Source organism: Toxotes jaculatrix, chromosome 11 (genome assembly GCF_017976425.1).
Source record: "Toxotes jaculatrix isolate fToxJac2 chromosome 11, fToxJac2.pri, whole genome shotgun sequence".
NCBI lineage: Eukaryota > Metazoa > Chordata > Actinopteri > Toxotidae > Toxotes > Toxotes jaculatrix.
Genome location: NC_054404.1, coordinates 26,647,784 through 26,674,394, shown reverse-complemented (window position 1 = coordinate 26,674,394; position 26,611 = coordinate 26,647,784). Strand labels below are relative to the sequence as shown.

General features: G+C 41.0%; 3 non-coding genes and 1 pseudogene across 3 annotated transcripts; all 4 read left to right on the top strand.

Annotated features, from left to right (window-relative positions):
• The first annotated feature begins 14,482 nt into the window (after positions 1 to 14,482).
• LOC121190149 lies at positions 14,483 to 14,601 on the top strand (annotated as a pseudogene).
• A 1,272-nt stretch (positions 14,602 to 15,873) lies between these two features.
• Positions 15,874 to 16,037, top strand: LOC121190132. Its single transcript, XR_005894930.1, has one exon. It is a non-coding gene; the product is annotated as a U1 spliceosomal RNA (small nuclear RNA).
• Positions 16,038 to 16,614: 577 nt separating this feature from the next.
• Positions 16,615 to 16,805, top strand: LOC121190145. Its single transcript, XR_005894941.1, has one exon. It is a non-coding gene; the product is annotated as a U2 spliceosomal RNA (small nuclear RNA).
• A 369-nt stretch (positions 16,806 to 17,174) lies between these two features.
• LOC121190153 lies at positions 17,175 to 17,289 on the top strand. The gene has a single exon (XR_005894947.1). It is a non-coding gene; the product is annotated as a U5 spliceosomal RNA (small nuclear RNA).
• Positions 17,290 to 26,611: the final 9,322 nt, after the last annotated feature.

Genomic DNA, 26,611 nt, shown 5'->3' with positions numbered 1-26,611 from the left:
TGACACTGACACCACCGCCAGCAGCTCCACAAAGAAGAGAGAACTGTGCTGGATGTGCACAGGAAAAAAGAAAAAAACTCTGCCTAAACTCCATGCACACACACACACACACACACACACACACACACACACACACACACACACAGACTCTCTCTCTCTCTCTAACAGAACAGCTCCTCTCTTTGAAACATTTCCTCTGGCTCTGACACATGTATCTCTCTTCAAAGTGAAACCTGCTCCAGTGTTTCAGCCTGAAGGTTTGTCAGTAAAATATGAGCATCCAGTACCTGAAAGAAAACAGAAAAGAAATCAAATGTTTCATTGACTTGTGATTTACTGCATCATCAAAACATTTCTTATCAGCTCTCACACAATTCACCTTTGTTCATTGTGAAATTTATCACTATTTTGTTTTTGTTTTTACTATTTTAACAGCAAGACGACGTCTTCATCTCCTACACTGAAACATTTGATTGAGTTATTTGCATCAGACTCTGTAAACTTTCCGCTCCAGTTTTTTTTTCCACAGACTCAACATGGATGAATCAGCTTCACCTCACACACACTTCAAGAAAATAATATATAATATACAGCAGCTTTAAAACAACACCAATAAATTATGGCAACAAATCTGATTAAAATAATGAAACTTCTCTTTTGCCATAATAAGACAACAAATCAAAATGTTTTCTATAGCACAGAAATTGCATATGTATAAATACAAACTGTACCAGGCCTGCAGAACAAATGGCAGCCAAACCTTCAGGGAATCAGCATGAGCACCAAACTGAGAAATGAATTCAAATTCACAGTGTCCATGAAACCAAAACCCTGAGCAAATACTTTCTTCAAACTCTTTCTCCACAGCAGTGTCTTCTGTCAGTCCAGCTAAAAAAGCTACACAAACATTAGCATGATCTATTGATGGATGAGAGGTGACTGTGGACATATGTGTCCCTGGCTTGTCCTGATGGAGCAGAAGTTCACTGTACAATGCACAGACACAGAGAAAATGATTTCATGTGATCTGTGTATGTTGAAGTTAATTATGGAACTAATGTACTGAAAAAGAGAAAAGCACACAGACTTTTGTTTTACAGCAGGTTTCATATGATGCAGATTATATTAGACTATAAAATAAGAGAAAAGCATCCAGAGAAAAAGCAGCATGTTTCCTGAACATGTTTAGAGAATTTCTCATCACACTGAATAGTTGGCAGTTTTCCAAGGTGAGAGCTCAGTGGAGGATCAAACTAAAGCAGAAGACTCTTTGGTAACAAGGTCTTTAACATGGCCTGAGTGCTGCAGTCTGTCTGTACATACACAGTCTTTCTACATCACTCTATGCCTTTAACATTACATTTCATTGTATCTCTAAGTAAACGGCCTGACAGTGGCTCAGTGGCAAAACTGTACAACTGCCCTCATCAAGAACCCCTCAGCCATAACACCAGTCCAAACCAAAATGTCTCCAGTGATATGAAGCAGAAAGATAAACAGGATTTAAAGTTTTTGTCCATTTCCTCACTTCATGGTTCACTGAGTTAAACTCCTGTACAACACCACCCACTCTCACTGAGTTTCATTCAATCAACAGTGGAGGAGGAGGGTCAGTGGTTAGTACTGGTTACTTAAAAATGACTTCCTGCTGGGCCAGAAAAACAGTTACACCTTTAGGATGAGACACAATGGAGGAAGAGAAATGACAGAGTCAAGCAAATCATGAACGTGTGGAAACATTATCACAGCTAAAGGACTGCATTTCTTCTTCTTGGACCATGAACAGACCCTGATCCTGACTAATCCCACTGTCACAGAGTTAAAGGCATAATATATTTGAATATTAAAACCATCACACGTCTACAGGCAAAAACCTTTTGAGCCCCTTTGTCCATCTTCTTAGTTAAAAATGGTTTATAATCCTGAAGCAATGAGAGAACTTCACTGATAAATTACAAACAGCTTTTTCTCCATGATGAACTATTGTGTTTGTGCAGCCTGCACAGGAAGGAGTGACAGTAAAATCCATCCAAGTATTGGATCACAGCACAGACAGACTGAGCAACATCACCACATCTACATTCACACTATTTGTATCTTAAACATCTCTGATTGATGTTCCTGAGAGAGAGAGAGGCTGTGGGTTATGAGACCTGAATTTAACATTAGAATCAAATGGACTGTGGTTATTTGATAACTGGTTTGTTTATGTTCAGTCTGAATGGACTGAATAATTCTATTAATCATATGAGGCTGAAAACACAGTGCAGAGCTTCAGTCAGTGCTGTCACTATGTTAATGAGTGGAGAGGATGTGTTGCTGCTTTCCTCCTACTCCCACTTTGTACCACCCAAACACTCACAGACTGTCTGCTGATTATCAGCTGTTCACACATCTTCTCTCTGTATTTGGTCCCAAATAAAGATGCAGCATGAAATTAGTCAGAGTGGAGCCACTGAATCAGAGTGAAGCTCCTGAAAGCTTTGAAGAGGAAACGTCTGTACTTACTGAGAGGAGATACTTATGTATGTATGACAAGAAGTGATGTTTGATGCATTGAGTCAAAGAAAAATGTGCGGAGGCTGAGTTACAGCAGGTCACTGGGGCAACTACACAAACTGAGTGAGGAAGTCAGACCAGTACAGCAACATGGATGACAGAGATCACAGCACAGTGGAGGGTTATCTGTAAGATCACTGCAAAGAGCTGAAGAAAACACATCACCTGCACATCTGTCCCTGCTTCTCCTTGGCCCTCTCTCTGTCTCTGCCTGTGTAAGTGTGTGTAGCTGTGCTGGTGTGTGTCTCTGGATGTTGTGTTTCAGAAACTGACAGTTACACATGCAAAGCACTGCTGGTTGATCTTCAACATAAATGATAAAAAAGACCTGGAGGACGCCTGTTTCAACTATATAAGTCAGAATGCTGAAGCCTCATGTTTAGCATAAATAAACTGAACATGTACTGAAACCTTTGGGCTGAAGTTCTTGTGTGATTAGACATCATGTCAGTTTAACAAACATCCCACTGAACTGAATAACTGACAACAACTGACTTACTGAAAACCTTGGAGGTGATGTGGACTTTCCTGTAGTTTCCTCTTGTCCTTGTAACAGCAGTAGCTCCTCCCTTCCTTGTCAATAATTGTGCAGAAATATCTGAGTGCTTCTTTCTTCCTAAATCATGAGCAAGTCCTGTCCAGTCCAACTGTTTCTGCTCCTGTTTGACTTCTGAACTTGTCTCTGGCTGTGTGTCCACTTACTGCAGCCTGTGACATCAGACTGTAGAATGTTGATACATCAAAGGCATCAAAGGACAAACACTCTCTCTCTCTCTCTCACACACACACACAGACACACACACACACACTCTTAATATAGTTATGAGAACACATCATAACTGAAAGCCTAACATTAACTAAAACATAACCCATACTAATGATATTCAATCTTCTCAAAAATACCAAATGAATTACAACAATAAGCACTCAGGACCATTCAGCTGGGTTGGTGAATTCAGCACCAAGGACAGCAGCAGCTGAACTGTACACAACTACATGTACTAACACACAGCAAATTCACAAAGTACTAAAATCTGGAGTCAGGCAAAAAAGTGTGAAAGAGTTACATTTCTGGAGTTTATTTTATAACTCTGACTACAGTTTGTGTTAAGGTGTACACCCAGGCCGAGTTGAATTTTGGAGTTTATTCCCTGGTGTTCAGGATCTGGTTTTAACTCTGTCCCTGGAGTTCACGACACATTTTATCGCGGCATGAGCAGCACAAGGAACGTCGTCACAAGGCTGGTAAGAGCATGATTTTTATCAGAAAGTACTTTAAATGTGTGATATTTTGTCATTGTTCTCACTTTATCTACTTACATAGTACCGCTAATGACTGCGAACTTGATGTTGAACGTAACCCCATTGCTTTTACTCCATTATTTAGAGCAAGTAGCTCCCGCAGCATTAGTTAGCTAACTGTCCTTAGCTGCCATTGTGGAGCTGTTAGCTTTCACTCAAACGTTAATGTCGGCCATACTGTCTGTGGCGTGTGATGTGTCTGTATGACGGTAATGACAAACTGTTTGATAAGCTTCACAAATTAATGACGACGCGCATCTTGAAGGTAATTAATACTGTTTTGGAAATAACCATCCAACAATGCAACCGCATGTCGGTGTTTTAAGAGAATAATTTCCGGCTCAACGGCGCAGACGCAGCTGAAAAGTCAGTTTTGGCTAGCATGCTAACAGTTGAGCTTATAAACTGTAGCCTTGCTGTTTTGAACAGCGGTGAGAAACGTGTATTTTAACAGTGTGTAGTTGGGATAAACTTTAACTTGAACATGTTATTCTCAGACATATGACATTTTCTTCCTTTATGTCAAACCAACATGTTGATCAAAGTACAACATGGAGGGAAGAAGAAGGACATTAAACTGGAAGAGGCTTGCTTCTCAGATTTTCTCAGTGCAGGTCAGTCAGATGTTTAGTATTAAATTAATAAAGATGTAAACATGTTGTAACGTGGAGTTGTTATGGTATAGTCCAGCAGAAGTTTCTTATCCCAGACACTACAACACTGAAAGTCACAGATCAACAGGGAGCAGAGGTGGATGAGGATGTTTCAAAGATCTGTGTGTTTTCATCTACAGTGATGATGGTAGGACATTTAAAAATTCATATTTTGCTGCACTTATATTTTGAGAGATTTGTATCTTGACACAGACAAAAATATGTGATTGTGAGAAGTGGATGATAAGAATTCCAAAGTACAGTATTTAATCAGCTCATATTAAGCTGTATGTGTTGTGTGCATTTCAGACCTCCCATCTACTGAAGCATCTATGAACCTGGATGATCGTTCAGACCTGACAGAATATGTGACCCTCACTACTTGTGGTAAGCAACTTTAGCGCGACAGGTTTTGCACAGTACCTGGTGATGGGCAAATGATACCGAGGCTTTAGAGCTTGTGTCACTCTTCCTGAAGCAGAGTGATTCGAAACGCTGTGTCGGAGCTTGTATCAAAACACCAGTGTCACATGACCGATGTTTCGCTTCACGCTTCATTGCTTCAAAATGTTCAAAATGAAGCTTTTCAGTGGCTCATAGTCTTTCCATGTATGTCATTGGCTCATGGTATTTCAATGCATCCTGAGCCAATGACAGTTTGACAGGTTTGACAGATTTGAATGGTTTGGTGCCATACCAGCTATATAAGATGCATCATTATGCTTCAAAATGGGGTTGTGAGGAGATAGAGATTCGGAGAGTGAGAGTGAGAGTATATTGGCAAGTTTCATGGTGAGTACCACCAAAAAGCGATGTTCTAAAGTTTGGGATCATTTTGATCTCATACCACCAAATAAATCCTGACAGTAAGCTAAATATATACATATATGTAGTGTGTATATGTATGTATGTATGTATGTATGTATGTGTGTGTGTATTTATCGTAGTTGATGTGTATCATATTCCTATAGCAAACTTTCTCCAACACAGTGTCCAGAAAACAGCAGCTGGATGAGGCCTTGGAGGACATGATAGTTAAAGATGGTCAGCCTTTTTCTGTCGTTGAGGATGAAGGGTTCCAAAATTTCATTAAAATCCTGGACCCATCATGCTCCATTCCAAGCCGCAAAACTGTAAAGGCAATGGTGGAAGCAAGGTACACTGTAACCAAAGAGAAGGCCTTGGTCTGTGGGATGGTTACTGATGGAGCTCACAATATTGTGGCAAGTGTTACTCAGTTAAACGTTAGACATATTTATTGCTTTGCCCACATGCTGAATCTCACTGTCAAAAAATCACTCTGTCAGACTTCTGAGCTGGAAAACATGCACAGTAGGGCCTGAAAAATAGTGGCACACTTCAAGTCCAGTTCAAAAGCAAAGGAAAAGTTGTGCTCTATTCAAGCTAATATGGGCATGCCCCCAAAAAAGCTTGTTCAAGAGGTTGAAACCAGATGGAACAGCACTTATGCCATGCTCCATAGGCTCCATAGGCTTTATGAGCAGAGAGAACCTTTAGGGGCAGCCCTGGCATCACTTAGCACTGACATAGTGCCTTTCACTGCTGATGACTATGCAGCAATCAACCAGTGCCTGACAGTTTTAAGGCCATTCTCTCAGGCAACTGTTGAGCTTTCTGAGGAAAGGAGAGTGTCGGGGTCAAAGGCAATTGCTATAGCCAAAATGCTGAGACATGTCATTTCTGCCGAATGTGCCCAAATGGCTCCTTGTATTGGCGCTACGCTTGCCAACCATTTGAAAACTAATTTGAATGAAAAATTCAGTGGCTTGGAAAAGGTGAACTCCCTGTCTGTGGCCACCATCTTGGATCCACGGTTTAAACAGGCTGGCTTTACTAATCAAAGCAATGCTCAGGCTGCTGTAGAAAGGCTGACACCAGAGTGTGCCAGTCTTATTGATGGGTCGGCAGAAGATGTGCCACTGGTGACTGCAACAACATCTGCCAGTGCTGGTGAAGAAAATTACAACTTGTGGGCTTTACTGGACAACTATGTAGAGTCTCAGCACCAGCAGTGCATCTGTCAGCGCTGCAGTGGAGATCCAGAGGTATGCATGTTGATTACTGTTGAAACATCAGATGTTTTATTCAGTCAATCATTGTCTTACTGCCTGTGTCATAGATATTTGAAAGAACAGATTCTGACAAGAGCAGAAGATCCCCTGAAGTACTGAGTGGCACGAAAGACTTTATATCCTACGCTGTGGAAACTTGCATGGAAGTATCTGTGCAACCCAGCATCATCTGTTCTCTTTGAAAGGATATTTTCCAAAGCTGGGGAGCTCGTCAGCCAGAAGAGGAGCTGACTGAAGCCTGTGACAGTAGAAAAAATTATCATTTCTATTTATTTATTATTAAAATATATTTCTCAATAAAAACCTGTGAAGACAAAGACAAACACAATGATCATTTTCAAAGTAAGAAGGATCTCTAATCCTGTTAGGAACTTTTTTTGACATAAAGAAATAAAGCTCAAAGCTTTAAATAAACCCTTAACCAACATTTAACCCTTAATATAATTTGCATTTATTCTTTGGGTCAATCTGGAATGTGTTTTAGAGTATGGGGGAGAGCATCTGCATATTTTATTGTAATGACGATATAATCATTATTTGGTATGAATGAACAAAACACTTGAATGACCACACAGAATTTTCTGAACTTTTATTGCTGTCATGGGATTGAAACAGTGCCAGTGCTTCAGTCGTTCTCTTTAGAAGGTGCTATGGCTTCAGTTGTCCACCAGATGTCACCGTGACTGAAGTCTTGAAGCTTTGAATCTTTTTCGGCACAATTGTTAGGAAAGCTTCAGTGCCTCATGAGGCTTCACTTGCCCACCACTACTTTTTAGTTTAGGAAAATTTAAAAAATGATGGCCGGATTCACAAATAGCATTTGAGCGGTGCGTTTATTTACAGCCAAAAAAAGTGCTATCAAAAAGCAAGGCAAAATTAACAAACATTAAATCCATAATTTACTGGGTATTACATCCCTCACTCTCTCCTCGAGTGCTTTGTTGGCCGGAGCATTATAAACCCTAAGCTCCTCCCAAGACCAACCAATTTACAATCAGTGCATTAAATGAGATCTCTGGTCACCACATCTTCATAATCAGGTCCCACATTAAACTCACAACAAAACACAAATCATTTCAATAATTCACACATACATGAATCTGCTTCATCATATCATCCATTATATTAATGCCAAACCAAAATCCCCCCTCCCACTCAGTGGGACCTGGTATGGCAATGAAGCAGCTGTACAGGTTCCTCCTACCACTATATAAGGCAGCCATCTTCAGCTGCTCTGGTTCAGCCCCCAGGCACAGAGAAGGAGAGGACCAAGATGGCAGCAGCTCTGGTAAAAGCATATGAGTGAATAAACTTGAAATAACAGAGCTGGTGTGTAGTGTGTTTCTTATGTTTTACTGTGAGGGTTGGATATATGGTGAATGAGCATTTGTCCATTGTGGTGCGTTCACTTACCAGGAAAACAGTGGGGAATTATTTGTTATGAACCATGAATGGGAACAGGGCTGAGTGTCTGTCCTACCATGTGCTACCAGTGAGCAGTGACGCGGTCTTCATCTCAGAGGAAAACAGGAAAAAGACAAGAAGTAGACAGACGACAGATACACAAGGGCTAGGGTTTCAAAGGGCCTGGTCATAATGCAGGAAGTACTGAGAGACAGGAAGAGGGAGAGAGATGCTGAGAGCAGTGGTCAGATGGACATGTGCTCTGGAGATGCAGATGATCAGGTGAGAAAATCAGCTACAGCATCAGATGTTGTTCCAGGGATCAGTAAGCTTTCAAGTGGCCTCATCCTGAGGTTTAAAATCCTTTCAGATGATATTGTGTCCACATGGCGTCGAGAACACTAAGGGGGACAGGTGTAGAAACCCCAAGATGGACAGATGAATCAGTTAAAGTCCTCTTTATTAAACTCAAAATCACTGGATCAAAGTCCAAGTCCAGGAAAAAAAAGTAAATCGTCCAAGAAGGAGAAAAACTTCAGAAGCTCAAGTTCAAAACTTCAAACTTTGAAGTCCTTACTTGAGGTGAACAAATGAAAGTGAATCCAAAGGGAACAGAGGACAAATCCTGGAGGTGACAAAGACAGGGAAACAGGCAACACTAAGGGCAGGACAGCAGGTGAACACAGAGTCCAGGATGAGAAAAGCAGGAACAAGCACAGCAAGAACACAGCAGGGACAGACTTGGACAAAACACTCGTGAACACAGACTAGGACTCAGACACACTGACAAGGAGACAAGGGAAGAATGAGACTTATACACTAGGGCTAATTGACAACAGGTGACACACATTAGGGCGGGACAGACAATCAGTAAAGGAGAGAAACAGGAAAAAGACAAGAAGTAGACAGAGGACACATACACAAGGGCTAGGGCTTCAAAATAAAACGGGAAAAGCAAAACCAAAACTCAAGAGACCAAAACAAGAAAAACATGTTTTAACAAAAACAGGAAACTACTAACAAAGCCCAAGAGTCCTCAAGAGTCAAAAAGGTGCTATACAGAGTTTAACAAAAGTCCAAAAAGAGTTGAAAATATCCTCATGCACAGATCCTGCAGTTTTCCATATGTATTCAGTATTGTATTCACTCAGTATTGGCCTGTCTCCACTGGCTGGCACTGGAGTTTAGAATGAAACATGAAATCTTAGTTATTACCTAACACAGTGAAACCACTGAGTACATTTGTGAATAGTTGTCTCCGTTCAGGAAGCAGCCTGACTTCCTCTAGTAAATAATAACAAATAAGGAGCTCTTACATGGACTTATACAGTAAACAATCATCACAATCATTTCAAGTTTCCATCATATTATTCCTGAGATAATATGACACATTTCCAAATCAACACTTCAGGAGCTTTGGCACCTTCTAGAGTCAGTTAGTGGAAAGAAGCTCAGGTGAAGAGCAGATTTCATTGTTGACTCTCTTTAATATCACACTTTGTGAATGTGTTCCTCTTCTGCTCTCAGCTTTCTTACCCTGGACTTCATCTGTCAGCCAGTGATGATGTTTAACCCAGCACGTGCTTCATGGTTCACTTCTGTTTATCTGAACATCTCAGCTGCCATCCCTGGTGGGGTGAGTGCAAAGAGGTTTGGAAACAATATAGAGATGACATTTCTGGAAATCACATTCAAAATGATCAACTTTACTCAGTACCCTAAAACAGCTCCTATTGGTGTTAAAATACTCATCCCTCACTGAGTGTGACTCTAAAATTTAGTTAATTTCGACATAAACTCTTCTCCAGTGACACCAAACACTCAAAATGTGTTTTATTTACACTTTTTAGAATTAAAATGTATTCATTTATTATATCATTTAGTTTTATGGGAAAATGACCACCAAAACACCATCCTGCTGGGTTTTTTTTGCTTTTATTTGTGCAAATGCATTTAAAAATTCAAAATATGACACTTTGAATTAATTGCTGTCTTAAAACTGTAAAATTTAACAGCACACAGGCAGCAAATAATGTCAATGAAAAACATCTGTGAAGTTGTACAAAACACTGTAAACCACACATTACTGCATAATAAAATGTCTGCAAATGTATAAAAAACTGACACATTTCTCTGTGGTGCATTGTGTAACTTGAGGTAGACTACTACTCACTTTACAGTTCAAGTATAAAACAGTAAGAGAACTCATTAAATTGAGATTAGAAATAATTTTATGCAACTGTCTGATACAACATAACATTATGAATCACAACCATATGACATCTGAGCATCAAACCATTTGAAATATCTTAATCTCTCCCTTTTTAGAATCAGTTCACTCTGTGTAGTGTCACTCACTTGGAAAGCATGGAAGTGATCATGGAAAGAAGTTTCATGCTCAATCAAAACAAAAAACACTTTGTGCAAAATGATTGATGTTATTTTGCTGAACAATGGTTCATGTTTTCATCAGTACCAGTGCACACAAAGAGTCCAACACGATACTCAGCTCCACAGCATTTCACCCACTGTGTGACAGACGATGGCTTCACAATCAAGGTGAAGAGATGCTGCTATATCTTCAGAGAAATCCAGTGTTTCAACTGAACACATTTTAACTGGACCAGACTCAACTGTTTTTAAGGACAGGCATTCCCAGTGATAGCTGCTTGATAACCTGCTTGACAGATTGCTCTAAATTTTCAGTTGTATAAAGAACTACAGTATTTGGTTCACCACTCCCCAAAAGCTTGGCTATAACTGAAGCACACATGTCTTTGTTGTGAGTAGAACCTGAAGGAGCTGCTTCCGTATTTTGGAAATGAGATGAAGTATTTCATCAGTTACAGACTGAGAATTGTTTACTGTCTCTGTGTCGTTGTTAAAAGGGATCTGGTTAGACACACTTGTGTTATCAATGGAGCTGTGGATCTTAATGAGATGTCTCCTGAATCCACAATAACTAGAGAGACTTTTACCTGGATACATGGCATGAATTCATTTGAGGTTCCTGAACAAAAGCAACACTGAACCAAAGGATGAATTACAGAGGAAACATCTCAACATTTTGGCTAAATAAGCTACTTATGGTTTGTTTAACAGCTTTGCTCTGAGCTCTTTTACTCTGGGAGATTCTTCAGTTGTATCAATATTGTACAGAGCTGTCTGCAAAAATGTGTACAGGCTGGAGAGAGCGTCATCATACTTCACACCGAAAACAAAATGTGAATTGAACAGCTCATCAAAAGCACCAAAGGATGTACATGACTGACATGACAGAAGCTTTTTGTCCAAGACAATATAAAAGGTGAAAACCTGGGTCTTTGAAGTCCCTGTGGTAAGAAGATATGGCTGATGGGTTCCTTCAGTGGTCAGGAGATGATCCTCAAGGCTTTGGGATGACTGAAACAGGAGAAATATGTTTACAAAAATGTGTTTATAAAACTCAGCAACATCTACAGTATTTGGAAGTTTTGACAAACCTTCTGAAATTTTACCAGATGATCCGTTGTCTCTCCGACACTGATCTTTGTGGGACGCTTTCTTCCAGCTGGTTGTGGAGTGAGAAGATGAAGCAGCAGCAGAAGAGAAGCCATGTTGCTGTCCCAGTCTGGGGACAGAGTGAAAAGTACCTTTACACTCATTATATATATTAAGTAGTGTGTTTATGATATTGCTCTGTGCATTGTTCTAATGGTTTTACTATGATCTTAAACATATACACATATAACAACTATTAATGGCCCAGTCATTATAAATCTGTGCTGGAGAGCAAAGCAATGTTCAGCCCTCACACTGTATCTTAACTGCAGACTTAAGTGGCCTATTTAGACTCAGAGATGCTTTTGTAAAATAAATCAATAAAAACACAATAAACTGATGACTGTTGGACGACTCACATAACTGCATTACTATTCTGATGATAACTGTACCTGCTTCATCAGCAGTGTCAGATCCTTCATTCAGAGCAGCTTTCAGTTGTTGTTTTAAGAGAGACGTCTCTTTCAGGTTCCTGCCTCCTTGATAACTTTATCTTTAAAACTGCTGTTCCATTTTTCAAGGAACCTTGAAGCAACCTCTGCTCCAAACATCAGTGAGAAGTCTTGCAAAATCTAAATAAAAAGAGAAAAGCAACATTTTCAAATGTTTAAAATAAACCAATATTTTTACTAAAAAATAGTACATCAGCTGACCGCTGTGGGTCATGAAGAATCTGCTGACGGTAGTAGAAGGTTTCTCTCATCTTCTGGGACTCTAAGTCAGGATCAGCTGTGTGGTGAAGGAGAGATATGGCTTCCATGCATTCATCTCTGATTGGCTGATCATCATATGTTCTGGATGATGTGGGACCTGCTTTTAGTTCCACTCTACTCTGGGATGAAGAGGTGCTTTTGGATTTGTCTTCATGCGCCACTCAAGAAAGTCTTTGTTGCTTTGAATATCATGTTTCAGTGTTCCTGAAAGAGTAACCGTGTGGTGGAATCTTTCAACGTCTCTTCATACTCTTTAATCACAGTCATCTCTGCTGGTTTTGAAGTAAGAATTTTCTCCAATTCCTAAAAAAGAAAACATTATAAACTATTTACAACTACACTTAGATCTATGTTGTAAGCAAATACATTCATCTCATACATGTACATATTACTTGCATTTTTTAGGAATTACGTCAAATAAGGATTAAAATCTAGTTGTATACAAGTTGGAAAACAATTACATTTTTTTGCAAGGACACTGTCCATCAAAGACTGGCATCCAGAATCACTTGTGTCTCTGCTTAAAGTGCTTGAGACTGACAGTGTATCTGTCAGACTTGGAGAGGAGGAGCCTTCACACCCTTGCTGCAGGACACTTAGATCTGAAGATCACACACACACACAAGTATAAGGCAAATAATAATCTAAAGTCCAGCACATTAAAACTATATCACATACCTGGCTGGATATTACCTGTCTCAAGACAAAACATTACCATTACCTATAACTCTGCTTACCACAAGTAGTGAGGGTCACATATTCTGTCAGGTCTGAACGATCAGCCAGGTTCATAGATGCTTCAGTAGATGGGAGGTCTGAAATGCAGACAACACATACAGCTTAATATGAACTGATTAAATACTGTACTTTGGAATTCTTATCATCCACTTCTCACAATCACATATTTTTGTCTGTGTCAAGATACAAATCTCTCAAAATATAAGTGCAGCAAAATATGAATTTTTAAATGTCAGTAGATAAAGTGAGAACAATGACAAAAAATCACGCATTTAAAGTACTTTTTGATAAAAATCATGCTCTTACCAGCCTTGTGACGACGTTCCTTGTGCTGCTCATGCCGCGATAAAATGTGTCGTGAATTCCAGGGGCAGAGTTAAAACCAGATCCTGAACACCAGGGTGTACACCTTAATTTATTATAAAATAAACTCCAGAAATGTAACTCTTTCACACTTTTATTTTGCCTGACTCCAGATTTTAGTACTTTGTGAATTTGCTGTGTGTTAGTACATGTTAGTTGTGTACAGTTCAGCTGCTGCTGTCCTTGGTGCTGAATTCACCAACCCAGCTGAATGGTCCTGAGTGCTTATTGTTGTAATTCATTTGGTATTTTTGAGGAGGTTCAATATCATTAGTATGGGTTATGTTTTGGTTAATGTTAGGCTTTCAGTTATGATGTGTCCTCATAACTATATTAAGACAACAATGTGTGTGTGTGTGTGTGTGTGTGTGAGAGAGAGAGAGAGAGAGAGAGAGAGAGAGAGAGAGAGAGAGAGAGAGAGAGAGAGAGAGTGTGTGTGTGTTTGTCCTTTGATGCCTTTGATGTATCAACATTCTACAGTCTGATGTCACAGGCTGCAGTAAGTGGACACAGACAGAGACAAGTTCAGAAGTCAAACAGGAGCAGAAACAGTTGGACTGGACAGGACTTGCTCATGATTTAGGAAGAAAGAAGCACTCAGATATTTCTGCACAATTATTGACAAGGAAGGGAGGAGCTACTGCTGTTACAAGGACAAGAGGAAACTACAGGAAAGTCCAGATCAGCTCCAAGGTTTTCAGTAAGTCAGTACATGTTAGTAGTTCATGTTAGTGTTTAGTTCATTTAGTGAAATGTTTTGTTCAGATGATTTGTTTGTTAACTTGATGTGATATTTAAGCACACAAGAACATGATGTTCAGCCAAAAAGTGTTTGGGCACACACACAAAAAGTAGCTGTTTTAAATATTTCCATCTTACATCTTACATCTTACTCAATGTTGGACAGGAATGGATCTATAAGTGATCAGACTCAGTAACAGCCTTTATCAGATGATGGATAGTCAGAGAATTCTCGTCAGGTGGATAAGGTGATTTTTGATTGCTTCTTGTGCTTGGATTTGTAGAGAAATCCAGATGATTATTGTCTCTATTAAACATTGGATTTGTTAGTGGCGTTTTAGCATGTATAAAGAGACTTTTTATATGGGTTGGTGTTGCTCACGGCTATACCACCCTTGGCACGCCCGATCTCGCCTGATCTCAAAAGATAAGTAGAGTAGGGCCTGGTTAGAACTTGGATGGGACACCACCTGGGAATACTAGGTGCTATAAGCCTTTTATCTCCAGTTTTGATTCACAATAAACAAAAAAATATCATCCCTAAACTAGTGTGGTTCATCTCCATCTTGTGACGTGGCTTTGTTGATTTAGAGTTATATGTCAACTTATTAAACCCATTTTTAGGAGAGGGAGCTGAAAAGGGAGCTTGCTCCACTCACTCCACACATCGACCTGGCATTGCAGTGCCGCCGTGCACCTTTTTTCTTGCTTTGTAGAAAATCAAGCTCTGACACACATGTTTAGTTAGGAGTCAGACTTTTACAGTGGCTGAAAGGGGAGCTGATGCTCAAGGCACTGAAATGTGGGATTATGCATTGTGGGCACCGTCAGCCAGAGTGCTGTGCCTGGTGACCACCACCCGCTCTCTTCCAACTGCAGCTCATACTTACCTGGCAGGGGAGATACCACGATCAACAAGGTGGCTTTTACAAAAACAAGGTTCATGCAGCATGTTCACTTTGCACTCATCAAACACACATTCACAGATGAATACATGACTTTATGTGTGTACAGGTCTTTGACAGAGGCACAGGTACTGACATAGGTCTGAGATGCTAAGAGAGAGAGAGGTTAGGGCGAGGGAATGCATTATGCCAGAGAGTGTCCTCACCAAGATATAAGTACCAGTATGTGTGAGTGTGTGTGTGTTTGTCCTTTGATGCCTTTGATGTATCAACATTCTACAGTCTGATGTCACAGGCTGCAGTAAGTGGACACACAGCCAGAGACAAGTTCAGAAGTCAAACAGGAGCAGAAACAGTTGGACTGGACAGGACTTGCTCATGATTTAGGAAGAAAGAAGCACTCAGATATTTCTGCACAATTATTGACAAGGAAGGGAGGAGCTACTGCTGTTACAAGGACAAGAGGAAACCACAGGAAAGTCCAGATCAGCTCCAAGGTTTTCAGTAAGTCAATACATGTTAGTAGTTGATGTCAGTGTTTAGTTCATTTAGTGAAATGTTTTGAAAAGTGTCCCACGTGGGCCTTTGCTTTCTTTCCCAAGAGACAGCTTGACTAGTGGCTTTTCACACAGTGTTCCTTTGTTTTTGGCAGAGCAGTGCATGATGGGTAGATCCAACAAAGCGCGTTTGCCGCATGCCACAGCCTATTTGCAGCAGTGTTTGTGTCTTTTTAGCCATAAACGTAACAGACAAAGGGGAGCTGATGCTCAAGGCACTGAAATGTGGGATTATGCTTTGTAGGCACCGTCAGCCAGAGTGCTGTGCCTGGTGACCACCACTCGCTCTCTTCCAACTGCAGCTCATACTTACCTGGCAGGGGAGATACCATGATCAACAAGGTGGTTCACCCAGGGTGAGGCTCAGCCATTGCACTCCGGCTGTGCTGACCCCTGGGAATTCCCCAAATGTGGGAATCTCGACTGTGTAATTTCTGGTAGTGGGGAACTGCGTTCGCGCTCTCCCCTGTTGCGTGCGTGTAGAAGAAAACACAGTGTGTCAGGAATGCCCTTGTGCTAACCTGTTGAAGACTCTCCGTTTTGTGAAGTGGCTTTGTTGATTTGGAGTTACATGTCAGCTTTTGCAGTCTGTCCACAAAGCGGCAGTGTTGCTCTGCAGAAGCTCTCTGGCGTGCGCTACAGAGTGGCGTGTTTAGTCATGACAATTCCCCGTGTTCCCATTGGAATTGGGGAAGTGGGCGTGGCCTTTCCATTACAAAATGAAGTGTGAGCTCTCCTGTCCGACTTTGCTGCTTGTTTGTGGAAGAAATGTGTGCTAGATGTTGTTCTAGTATGCTTTATTTCTAGGCTTTGGTGGGGAACAGCAATGAGTTGAAGCTATTTTTGGCCGGCTTTGCCGTATGGCTGAGCCTTTTGAGTTGGTGAAAAGTCAAACATCTTTGTATAGCGGCAGGGAAAAGTACACAGCAGACAGATGGGCGGAGTTGCTAAGTGGCGGCAATTGATAAGTTGGCTTACAAACGGGACACCGCGACAAGTGACGGTTGTACCAAGAGCTTGATTTGGACGTCAAAGGCTTGGGCCTCATCACTTCTCGGCCTTTTGGCTAAGATCAAGTGTAGTATCTGTTCTTATCAGTTTAATATCTGATATGTCCCCTATATGGGGATAACGTATTGAACCCATTTTTAGGAGAGAGAGATAAAAAGGGAGCTTGCTCTGCTCACTCCACGCATGGACCTGGTATTGCAGTGCCGCTGGGAACGGTGCACCTTTCTCTTGCTTTGTAGAAAATCAAGTTCTGACACACATGTTTAGTTAGGAGTCAAACTTTTACAGTGGCTGAAGGAAAATGCGGCTAAGTGAATTGTGCACAACCAGTCAGCTGATTTACTGATATCACCCAGGGAACCCCGCTCAACAACATAGTGCACCTCAGCTACGATGATTGGTCGCAGACTCCCTGAAGACGCCTGATCGTTTCCCAGACTTTGTAGTCTCCATGTAAAAGCCAGGCCTGGATTTTTCAGGCTGGAGGTGGTGGGGAGGCTGGGATTTAGCACGCGGCAAGCCAAGGGAGGCGCACCGCGACGGTGGTAGCTGGGACGACTAGGGTCCTCAGCTGCTCTCTGAGACAGGCCTGTTCTGACTCTTGTTTCTTTTCATAACACACAAGTCTTTCGCCTTTTACTAAAGACTTCCGTGGAGAGGAACACCAATGAGTTGAAGTTATTTTTGGCTGGCTTGGCCTTATGGCTGAGCCTTTTGAGTTGGTGAAAAGTCAAACATCTTTATAGAGCGCCACAAGTGTGAGCTCCCCTGTCCGACTTTGCTCTTTCCTTGCGGAAGAAATGCGTGCTAGATGTTGTCATTTCGCTGGTATATACTTTATTTTTAGGCTTTGGTGGGGATGCTGGCGTCTTTGAGACAAGAAAAGTGTAGCACGTGGGCCTTTGCTTTCTTTCCCAAGAGACAGCTTGACTAGTGGCTTTGTGGACAGACTGCAAAAGCTGACATATACAACTGCAGCTCATACTTACCTGGCTGTGTTGCTGTGCTGACCCCTGCGAATTTGAATGTGAATGTGACCTGTTAAAAGCTCCAGCTTCAGTAAATAGATCTTTAACCTCCAACACTTTGCTCTGAAGAGTCAGTGACAGGCAGCTGAGTGGAACCAAGCAGAGAGGAGAAGTCAGTCATTGTGACGTTCGCCTCCACACTTCACACACTCCTCACACAACTACAAAGCAGGTGGAGAATGTGTAACAGTGTGTGTATATGTGTCCTTTCACAGACACAAATATTATTACTGTTATATTTGGAGGAACAAAGTGGTAACGAGTGATCTCACAGACACAGAGAGCAGCAGTGTGGACAGTCTGTAGGAGGGTGTGCATGTGTTTGCCTGAGAAACAACAAGAGAATTTTGCTGTTTGAGTGTGTTTCTGACTTTAGGAGCATGTAGAAAGTTTGTGTTTTATCTTTGATGTGTTCGTCTTTGCTAAATGACCCATTTGCTTCTATCGTCTCTGTATGTGGATGATACTGACATGAAAAGTAAAGCTGAAGGTGAAATGAAGGAGATGCAGAGAGACAGTACAGGAAGGAGTGAGTCTACATAGAGACAGATGAAAGGAGGGAGAGAAACAGGTGGAGGAAGGAGACGTTTGAAGTGGTGAGTTTTCAATACACTTAATAAAAACACAACTTTCCCTCATAATTAATATTTTTAAATGCACATCAAAACATTTGAGATTTTTAAATCAGCTCATGAGTCATTTTAAAATTCATTCCTGATGTCAGGAGTACTAGCTTTTTCTGGGGCTTTTATTTTCCATGGTCCAGAATAAACTTTAAAGATTAAACTAAGATGCATGAATGAAACTTCACTCCACCTCTGTGTTTCTCTGTTAGTGTTGATGAAATCAGTACAGCAGGTGTCTCTGCCTGTTTCTAGTTCTGCTTCCTTCATTGGAGCAGAGCTGTTTTCATCCTTCATGTCTCCACCTGGCTGACCCTATTAGATCACAACACAACACAGCTCTGTATCCCAGCAGATGGAAAGCTGATGATCCTTCATGATGGAGAAAATGAACATTTAATCAGCTGATAATAGAAATGAGATTGGTTTTTACTTCTGTCAAGGGAATTTATAGAATCAGTTTTGTTTGTGATCAAACTGAGATTTTATTTATTTTAAAATTCCAGTAATTGTAAACAGCTTCTGAACAAATGAAGCTTATACTTTTCCTGTAGTCCTCAGTTTAAATGAAGGACACATCCTCACCTGATATGAAGTCAGAGTTTGTTCTATGGGACAGCCAGAGGGATGGTGTGTGTCCCGTCAGTGTCCAGTAGCTGATCCACAGCTGGACAGCTGTCCTCCCTCCCAGCCTGTCTTCTGTCAGAGGGCTGGAGCTGCTCTCTTGTGTCCTCTGTCTTCTGTCCTTCAAACCAGGACAAAGCTCCATGTCTCCTTTAGTCTTCTCACTGTCATTGTCCTGCTGTCTGCTGTGACAGAGTAACAGAGCTTTAAATAAGATCTGTGATATTTTACTGAAACCATTCTGAACCTTCACTGATTTATTACATTTATTTCATGCATCCAGGTAAAGAGATATGTTTTCTTCATCTTGAGTCAAATCATGAATGATTTATTTTCTTCTGGTTTACTTTGCTTTTCAAAAACTGTGTGAGCATCTGGAACATGAAGATGAGGCTAGTTGCTTTAATCTCTGCCTTTCTTGATAAGAATCATTTCTTTGGCACTGACAGGCGTCTGTTGATGTTGCAGGTTCAGTAATTATTCATCTTTTTCTCACCCTCCTCCGTTTCCTCCTCTCATCAGTTTTTCTTCTACCACCTGCTTCTTCTTTGCTCTTCTAACTGAACAGTGACAGACGTTATTCTCTCAGGTGTGAACCAGTGTGCAGCTGCTTGTGCAGTGAATAATGTAGTGATGAGTCTGATTATGCAGCAGGTAGTCGTTCATTCATCAGCCCAAAGGTTAAATTAGCTGAAACCAGACATTTACTGGTTTGATTCACATGAACAGAGTTTTGCTTTGGGAAATTTCCAAAAGTCACAAGTTTGTAGTGGATGAAGATTCTCTCCATATTCTGATACATCCACTGATTCATTTTATCTGTTTTTCAAAAACCTCTGAAAAGAAGAAAACAAAGGAAAATGTTCTTCACAGCTGATTTTAGTCTTCAAATGTACAAACATTGTTTCTCCTCTTTCAAACAGTAAAACAACAGAAACATTAAACTTCTCTTTTTCAATTCAATTCAATTCAATTCAATTTTATTTATATAGCGCCTTCCACAATCAAAATTGTCTCAAAGCGCTTTACAGAGACCCAGAGCCTGACCCCAGAGCAAGCACTTAAGGCGACAGTGGCAAGGAAAACTCCCTTTTAACAGGAAGAAACCTTGAGCAGAACCTGGCTCAGATGGGGGACCATCCTGCCGATGGCCGGGCTGGGTGAAAGGAGGAAAAGGAGGAAGATAGGACAGCTAGGAATGGAGGAGAGGGGGAGAAAGACATGCAGCATAATACAGACAATGTGGGTCAGTATTTACATTACAGTTAGTGAACAGTTATTGGATAATGTGTGCTCAGCAGATTAGAATTATGAAACAGAGCACGGAGGCAAAAAGCTGTCATGACTGGTAATTATTTACATTACAGTTTGCAAAGAATATTAATCAAATATTTATCTGTAGCAGAACGGAACATTAAACATGTTAGAAATAGATCATTGTAAACAATAAACAGCAGCAGGTGGGTGGAGCCAGGACCATAGGACATGCAGCTCCGGAGCCAGAGGTACCTGCAGTAAGGTACAGAGAAAGAGAGACCAGAGAGAAACAAACACAGGACTACGGGACAGAGAGGACACAGAGTTAATGACATGTAATAAAGGCTAATAAATTTGAGAGTGGGTCTGAGGAGAGAAAGAGAAAGAAGAAGAAGTGCGCAGTAAATCATGGGATGTCCCCCAGCAGCCTAGGCCTATAGCAGCATAACTAGGGGATGATTCAGTTGCCTGAGCCAGCCCTACTAAGGGCTATATCCTTAACTGTAACAGTGTCTATAGAGATAATTGTGACTAACTATAAGTTTAATAAATAACTAGGACTGTAACTACAACTAATTATAAGCTTTATCAAACAAGAAGGTTTTAAGCTTCGTTTTAAAATTAGAGAGGGTGTCTGCTTCCCGAACCCAAACTGGCAGTTGGTTCCATAGGAGAGGGGCCTGATAGCTAAAGGCTCGGCCTCCCATTCTACTTTTAGAGATTTTGGGAACCATAAGCAAACCTGCATTCTGGGAACGAAGCAATCTGTTAGGATGATATGGTACTATCAGCTCTTTGAGATATGAAGGAGCCTGGCCATTGAGGGCCTTATATGTAAGGAGAAGGATTTTAAAATCAATTCTGGATTTTACAGGAAGCCAATGAAGAGAAGTTAGTACAGGAGTAATGTGATCTCTCTTGCTAATTCCAGTCAGTACTCTCGCTGCAGCATTTTGGATCAGCTGGATGCTTTTTAGATAGTTAACTGGACATCCTGATAATAGGGAATTACAGTAGTCCAGCCTAGAAGTAACAAAAGCATGGACTAATTTTTCAGCATCACTCTGCGACAGAATGTTCCTAATCTTACTGATATTGCGCAGGTGAAAGAAGGCGGTCCTAGAGACTTGTTTTATATGTGAATTAAAGGACAGATCCTGATCAAAAATAACTCCAAGGTTCCTCACAGTCGTACTGGAGGCTAAATTAATGCCATCCAGAGTAACTATATGATTAGATAAACTGTTTCTGAGGTGTTTGGGACCAAACAAAATAACCTCAGTTTTGTCTGAATTCAGAAGAAGAAAGTTACAGGTCATCCAGGCCTTTATGTCTTTAAGACATGCCTGAAGTATGGTTAACTGATCTGTTTCGTCTGGTTTCATAGATAAATATAGCTGGGTATCATCCGCATAGCAATGGAAATTTATTCCATGCTTCCTGATAATATTGCCTAGGGGAAGCATGTATAAGGTGAACAGTATCGGTCCAAGCACAGAACCCTGTGGAACTCCATGACTTACTCTGGTATATATGGAGGGATCATCATTAACATGGACAAACTGGTATCTATCTGATAGATATGATTTAAACCAGCCTAGTGCTGTTCCTTTAATCCCAATAACATGTTCCAATCTATCCAATAGGATATTATGATCAATGGTGTCAAATGCAGCACTAAGATCTAGCAGGACAAGTATAGAGACGAGTCCATTATCTGATGCTATAAGAAGGTCGTTGGTAACTTTCACCAGTGCTGTCTCTGTGCTATGATGAACTCTAAATCCTGACTGAAAAACTTCAAACAGTTCCTATGTAGATGGTCGCACAACTGAGTTGCAACAGCCTTTTCAAGAATTTTAGAATTAAAGGGGAGATTGGATATAGGTCTATAGTTTGCCAAAATGTCAGAGTCCAGAGAAGGCTTTTTAAGTAAAGGTTTGATAACTGCAACCTTAAAAGCCTGTGGGACATATCCTGTAACCAACGAGAGATTTATCTGATCTAATATGTGAGTGCCAATCAAAGGCAACACATCTTTAAGAAGTCTGGTCGGGATAGGATCCAAAAGACATGTTGATGATTTAGATTTAGAAACTATTGAAGTCAATTCAGCTAGATCTATGGGAGAGAAACAGTCTAACGACAAATCAGGACTGGCAGACATTTCTAAAGATGCTGTTCTAGACATACCTACATCATTAACAGTTGTAGGCAGTATGAGATGGATTCTGTCTCTAATGTCTACTATTTTGTTGCTAAAGAAGCTCATAAAGTCATTACTAGTGAGAGCTAGAGGGATGGATGGTACAACAGAGCTATGGCTCTTTGTCAGCCTGGCTACAGTGCTGAAAAGAAACCTAGGGTTGTTCTTGTTTTCCTCTATTAATGATGAGTAATAGGCAGTTCTTGCCTTACGAAGGGCTTTTTTATACGTTATAAAGCTGTCTTTCCAGGCTAGGCGGAATTCCTCTAAATTAGTGGATAACCATTTCCTTTCCAGCTTTCGTGATATCTGCTTTAAAGTACGTATTTGTGAATTGTACCATGGAGCTAGCTTCCTCTGATTACTGACCTTCTTTTTCAAAGGGGCAACAGAGTCAAGGGTTGAACGCAATGAAGCAGCAGTATTATCAACTAGATAGTCTATATCTGCTGGAGTAACGTTTAGGCCATTGCCCTCTGTAAGACTGGCACATGGCAGCGGAGATAATAAAGATGGAATAGCTTCCTTATATTTGATAACAGCATTATCAGACAGAAATCTACAGTAGTTAATTTTTTTCTCAGATGCTGTGCAGTTCATTATTGTAAATTCAAATGTTACTAAAGAATGATCAGATAAAACAGGGTTCTGAGGGAATACTGTCAAATATTCAGCTTCTATGCCATAGGTTAGTACAAGATCAAGGGTGTGATTAAAACAGTGAGTTGGTTTGTTAACATTTTGTAAAAAGCCAATTGAGTCTAATACTGAATAGAAAGCAGTCTTAAGGCTGTCATTGTGGGTATCGACATGAATATTAAAGTCGCCCACTATAATTACTCTATCCGCACTAAGCACTAAATCAGATAAAAATTCAGTGAATTCAGACAAAAACTCTGAGTAAGCAGCAGGTGGACGATACACCACAGCAAATAGTACTGGTTTTTCTGTCTTCCAATTTGGATGTGAGAGGCTGAGGATAAGGCTTTCAAATGTACTATATTTCGGCTTAGGTCTAGGATTAATTAATAAACTTGAGTGGTAGATTGCTGCCACTCCTCCTCCTCGGCCTGTGCCTCGAGGAATGTGATAATTAATATGACTAGCAGGGGTTGACTCATTTAGACTGACATACTCTTCCTCCTGCAGCCAGGTCTCAGTCAGACAGAATAAATCAATCTGCTGATCCATTATCAAATCATTCACTAACAGAGATTTAGACAAGAGAGATCTAATGTTTAATAGCCCACATCTGATTGTGGTGTTTTTAGGTTCAGATGCTTTTGTAGTATAAATTTTTTTGAGGTTTTTATGAGTAACACCTCTTGCATTTTTTAATTTATGCACTTTTTGTTGACGGGGAGCAGACACAGTCTCTATAGGATAAAGGGAATCGTTAGAATGGTAGGAATAATAAGAATCATGAGAATCATGGGTGGGTGACAGCTCTAGAGAAACTGCAGAGAAGCGTGTAGGACTGCAACTCTGCATCCTGGTCTCAACTCTGGGTTGTCATGACTTTGGTTTTCTAATGAAATCTGTCATATTTCTAGATATGAGAGCTGCACCATCCAAAGTTGGATGGATGCCGTCTCTCCTAATCAGACCAGGTTTTCCCCAAAATGTTTTCCAGTTATCAATGAAGGCCACGTCGTTTGCTGGACACCACCTAGACAGCCAGCGACGGAATGAAGACATACGGCTAAACATGTCATCACTGGTCAAATCGGGCAGGGGTCCAGAGAACACTACAGAGTCCGACATTGTTTTGGCAAAGTTACACACCGACTCCACATTAATTTTAGTGACCTCCGATTGGCGTAATCGGGTGTCATTACCGCCGACGTGAATAACGATCTTACCAAATCTACGTTTATCCTTAGCCAGCAGTTTTAAATACGATTCAACGTCGCCCGCTCTGGCCCCAGGGATGCATTTAACTATGGTCGCTGGAGTCTCTAACTTCACATTTCGCAAAATGGAGCTGCCAATAACCAGAGTTTTTTCCTCAGCGGGTGTGTCGCTGATTGGGGAAAATCTGTTTGAAACATGAAGCGGTTGATGGTGAACCACGGGCCGTTGTTTCATGCTATGTTTCCTTCGGACTGCCACCCAGCCGCCCTGGCTTCCCGGCTGCTCGGGAGCTGCCGGGGAACGGCTGACAGGAGCTAACGTAGGACGGCTAGCTGTAGCTAATTTAGGCTGGTCCGCATCAGCTACAGGGGACTGACTAGCTAGCGCTGCTGCGGGGCGATTATCTATGGTGCGGAGCCGAGCCTCTACTTCCCTAAGTCTCGCCTCCAATGCTACAAAAATGCTACATTTATTACACATACCATTATCGCTAAAGGAGGCAGAGGAGTAACTAAACATCTCACACACCGTGCAAGAGAGAGGAGGGACAGCAGGAGAGAGAGAAGCCATTGCTAACAGCTAAGCTAGCGGACCAGAGTTAGAGTGATTAGAGTGTAGTGTTAGATTCCGAGGGACACGTGCACCACAGTTGTTTAACTAAAGCAATATACGTGTACAGGAATTCAGAGATTGACCACAGAACACGGCAAAGTAAGAGTTGATTAATAAGCTAGGATAACACTCGTAACACCACAGTGCAGAAGCAGCAAACAGGAAGTGACACAATACGTTACCACCACGTCAGCACGTCAAAGGATCGTGCTGACGTGGTGATTTTATTACATAAATCATGATGAATTATCATTGATGTTTATTCCTCAGTGCTGGTGCAGCTGTTTGAGAAAATGATTTACATTCTGCATCTACATGCTGCATGACTGTGTTTGAACTGGTTTGAAGTCCAGACTTAACTGGCTGTGTCATAAACCACAGTGTTTGAAGAAGGATGTGTGCAGAGCTACAAAGCTAAATGACTTAGATTTGTTGGGTATTTGGTTGATTGTCGACTGTCGGACATGACACAAATCTAACATTTCCTTCAGCACATGAAATGTATTCATTTTTTTCTGAAGCTTATGTTTTAGACTTTGTGATCAGTGCCTTCATTTCTATAAGTATAGTTGTTTTGAACACACTGCAGTGACTCAGTAACTCAAAGAACTTACTGCTTTTCTCAGATGAATAATCAAGTGATCCAACAAAAAGTCCCTTAGTCATTCATGATAAATGTAAAATGAAGAATCAGCTTTGTTTTCATGGTTTCTTTCACTGACTGAACACTCAGGACAAGAATCAGGTAGTTTTCACAAACTATGATGAATCACTGTTGGACTTTAAAGTTTCTCTCCTCCATTGCTCTCTCTCAGCTCCTTCTTTTCTCTTTGTCCACCCACTTTCTCTTCCTCTCGTTCCTCTCTTTGTTATTCAGGGACACTTGTATTTTCTGTGTGAAGTTTTCAGCTCCTGTCTGTTAGAAGTGTCAGGTAATATTCTGTATTTTTTCACCTTGGAGTAGAACTGCAGTGGAAACAGTTTTCAGCAGCTGGACTGAAGTAGAACCATCATCTCTGTCTCTTCCTCCACATTCAATTGTGCTCTCACATGTTTGACTTTCTGTCTTTTTGTAATTGTTGCTGCTTTGCTCTGATTTTAACATGATGCAGTTCATGTCTGGTGTCTGATTGTTTGTTGTCTCGTGTTTTGCACCATCCTGAACCAACTCGTGGATCTTGAATTGCTGGTAGAATGTGATGCTAATGAGCTGTGACAGTGTTTAACAGTGTGTGCAGCTCGTCAGTGTGTGAGCACATATCTGTCCATGTCCATTAATGCTGTCAGGTGGTCCTCTGTCTCTTATTGCTGTTATATTATTTAATCCACTTTCACCATCAGAACAACTTGTTATCACATTAAACAGCAACAACTTGACATTATGTCCAGATCTCACTGAGGTTCATGGTGTCACACAGGCTGTTTTTACAGTGAAAGCACTGAGGGACAATCATTTACGATGGTTGGATTATTGACAAGCAGAAAGTCTTACAGGATGTGGATGAGACAGACAGGATGGATCAGGGAAGATGATTCCACTGTCCTCTGCTGCTGAGTGTGTCTGAATCAGTCCTGTTACAAGACTGAATAATGAGACTCTATACTGATGGAGGATTAGTCTCTGAGAGTCAGTCACATTAATTACAAGGAAAAAAAGTGAAGTAATTAGTTCATACAAGTGTGAGAACAATTAGTGTGTAAGCAGCATGGAACAAATCTGTGGCTGCTGCGTCTCCTTTAGCTGCTTCTCTGCTGCCATAGTGAGGTGAGAAGGACTCTGAAGCTGCTGCACTTCACACTGTAACAGCTGCTGCTGTCCTTGGTGCTG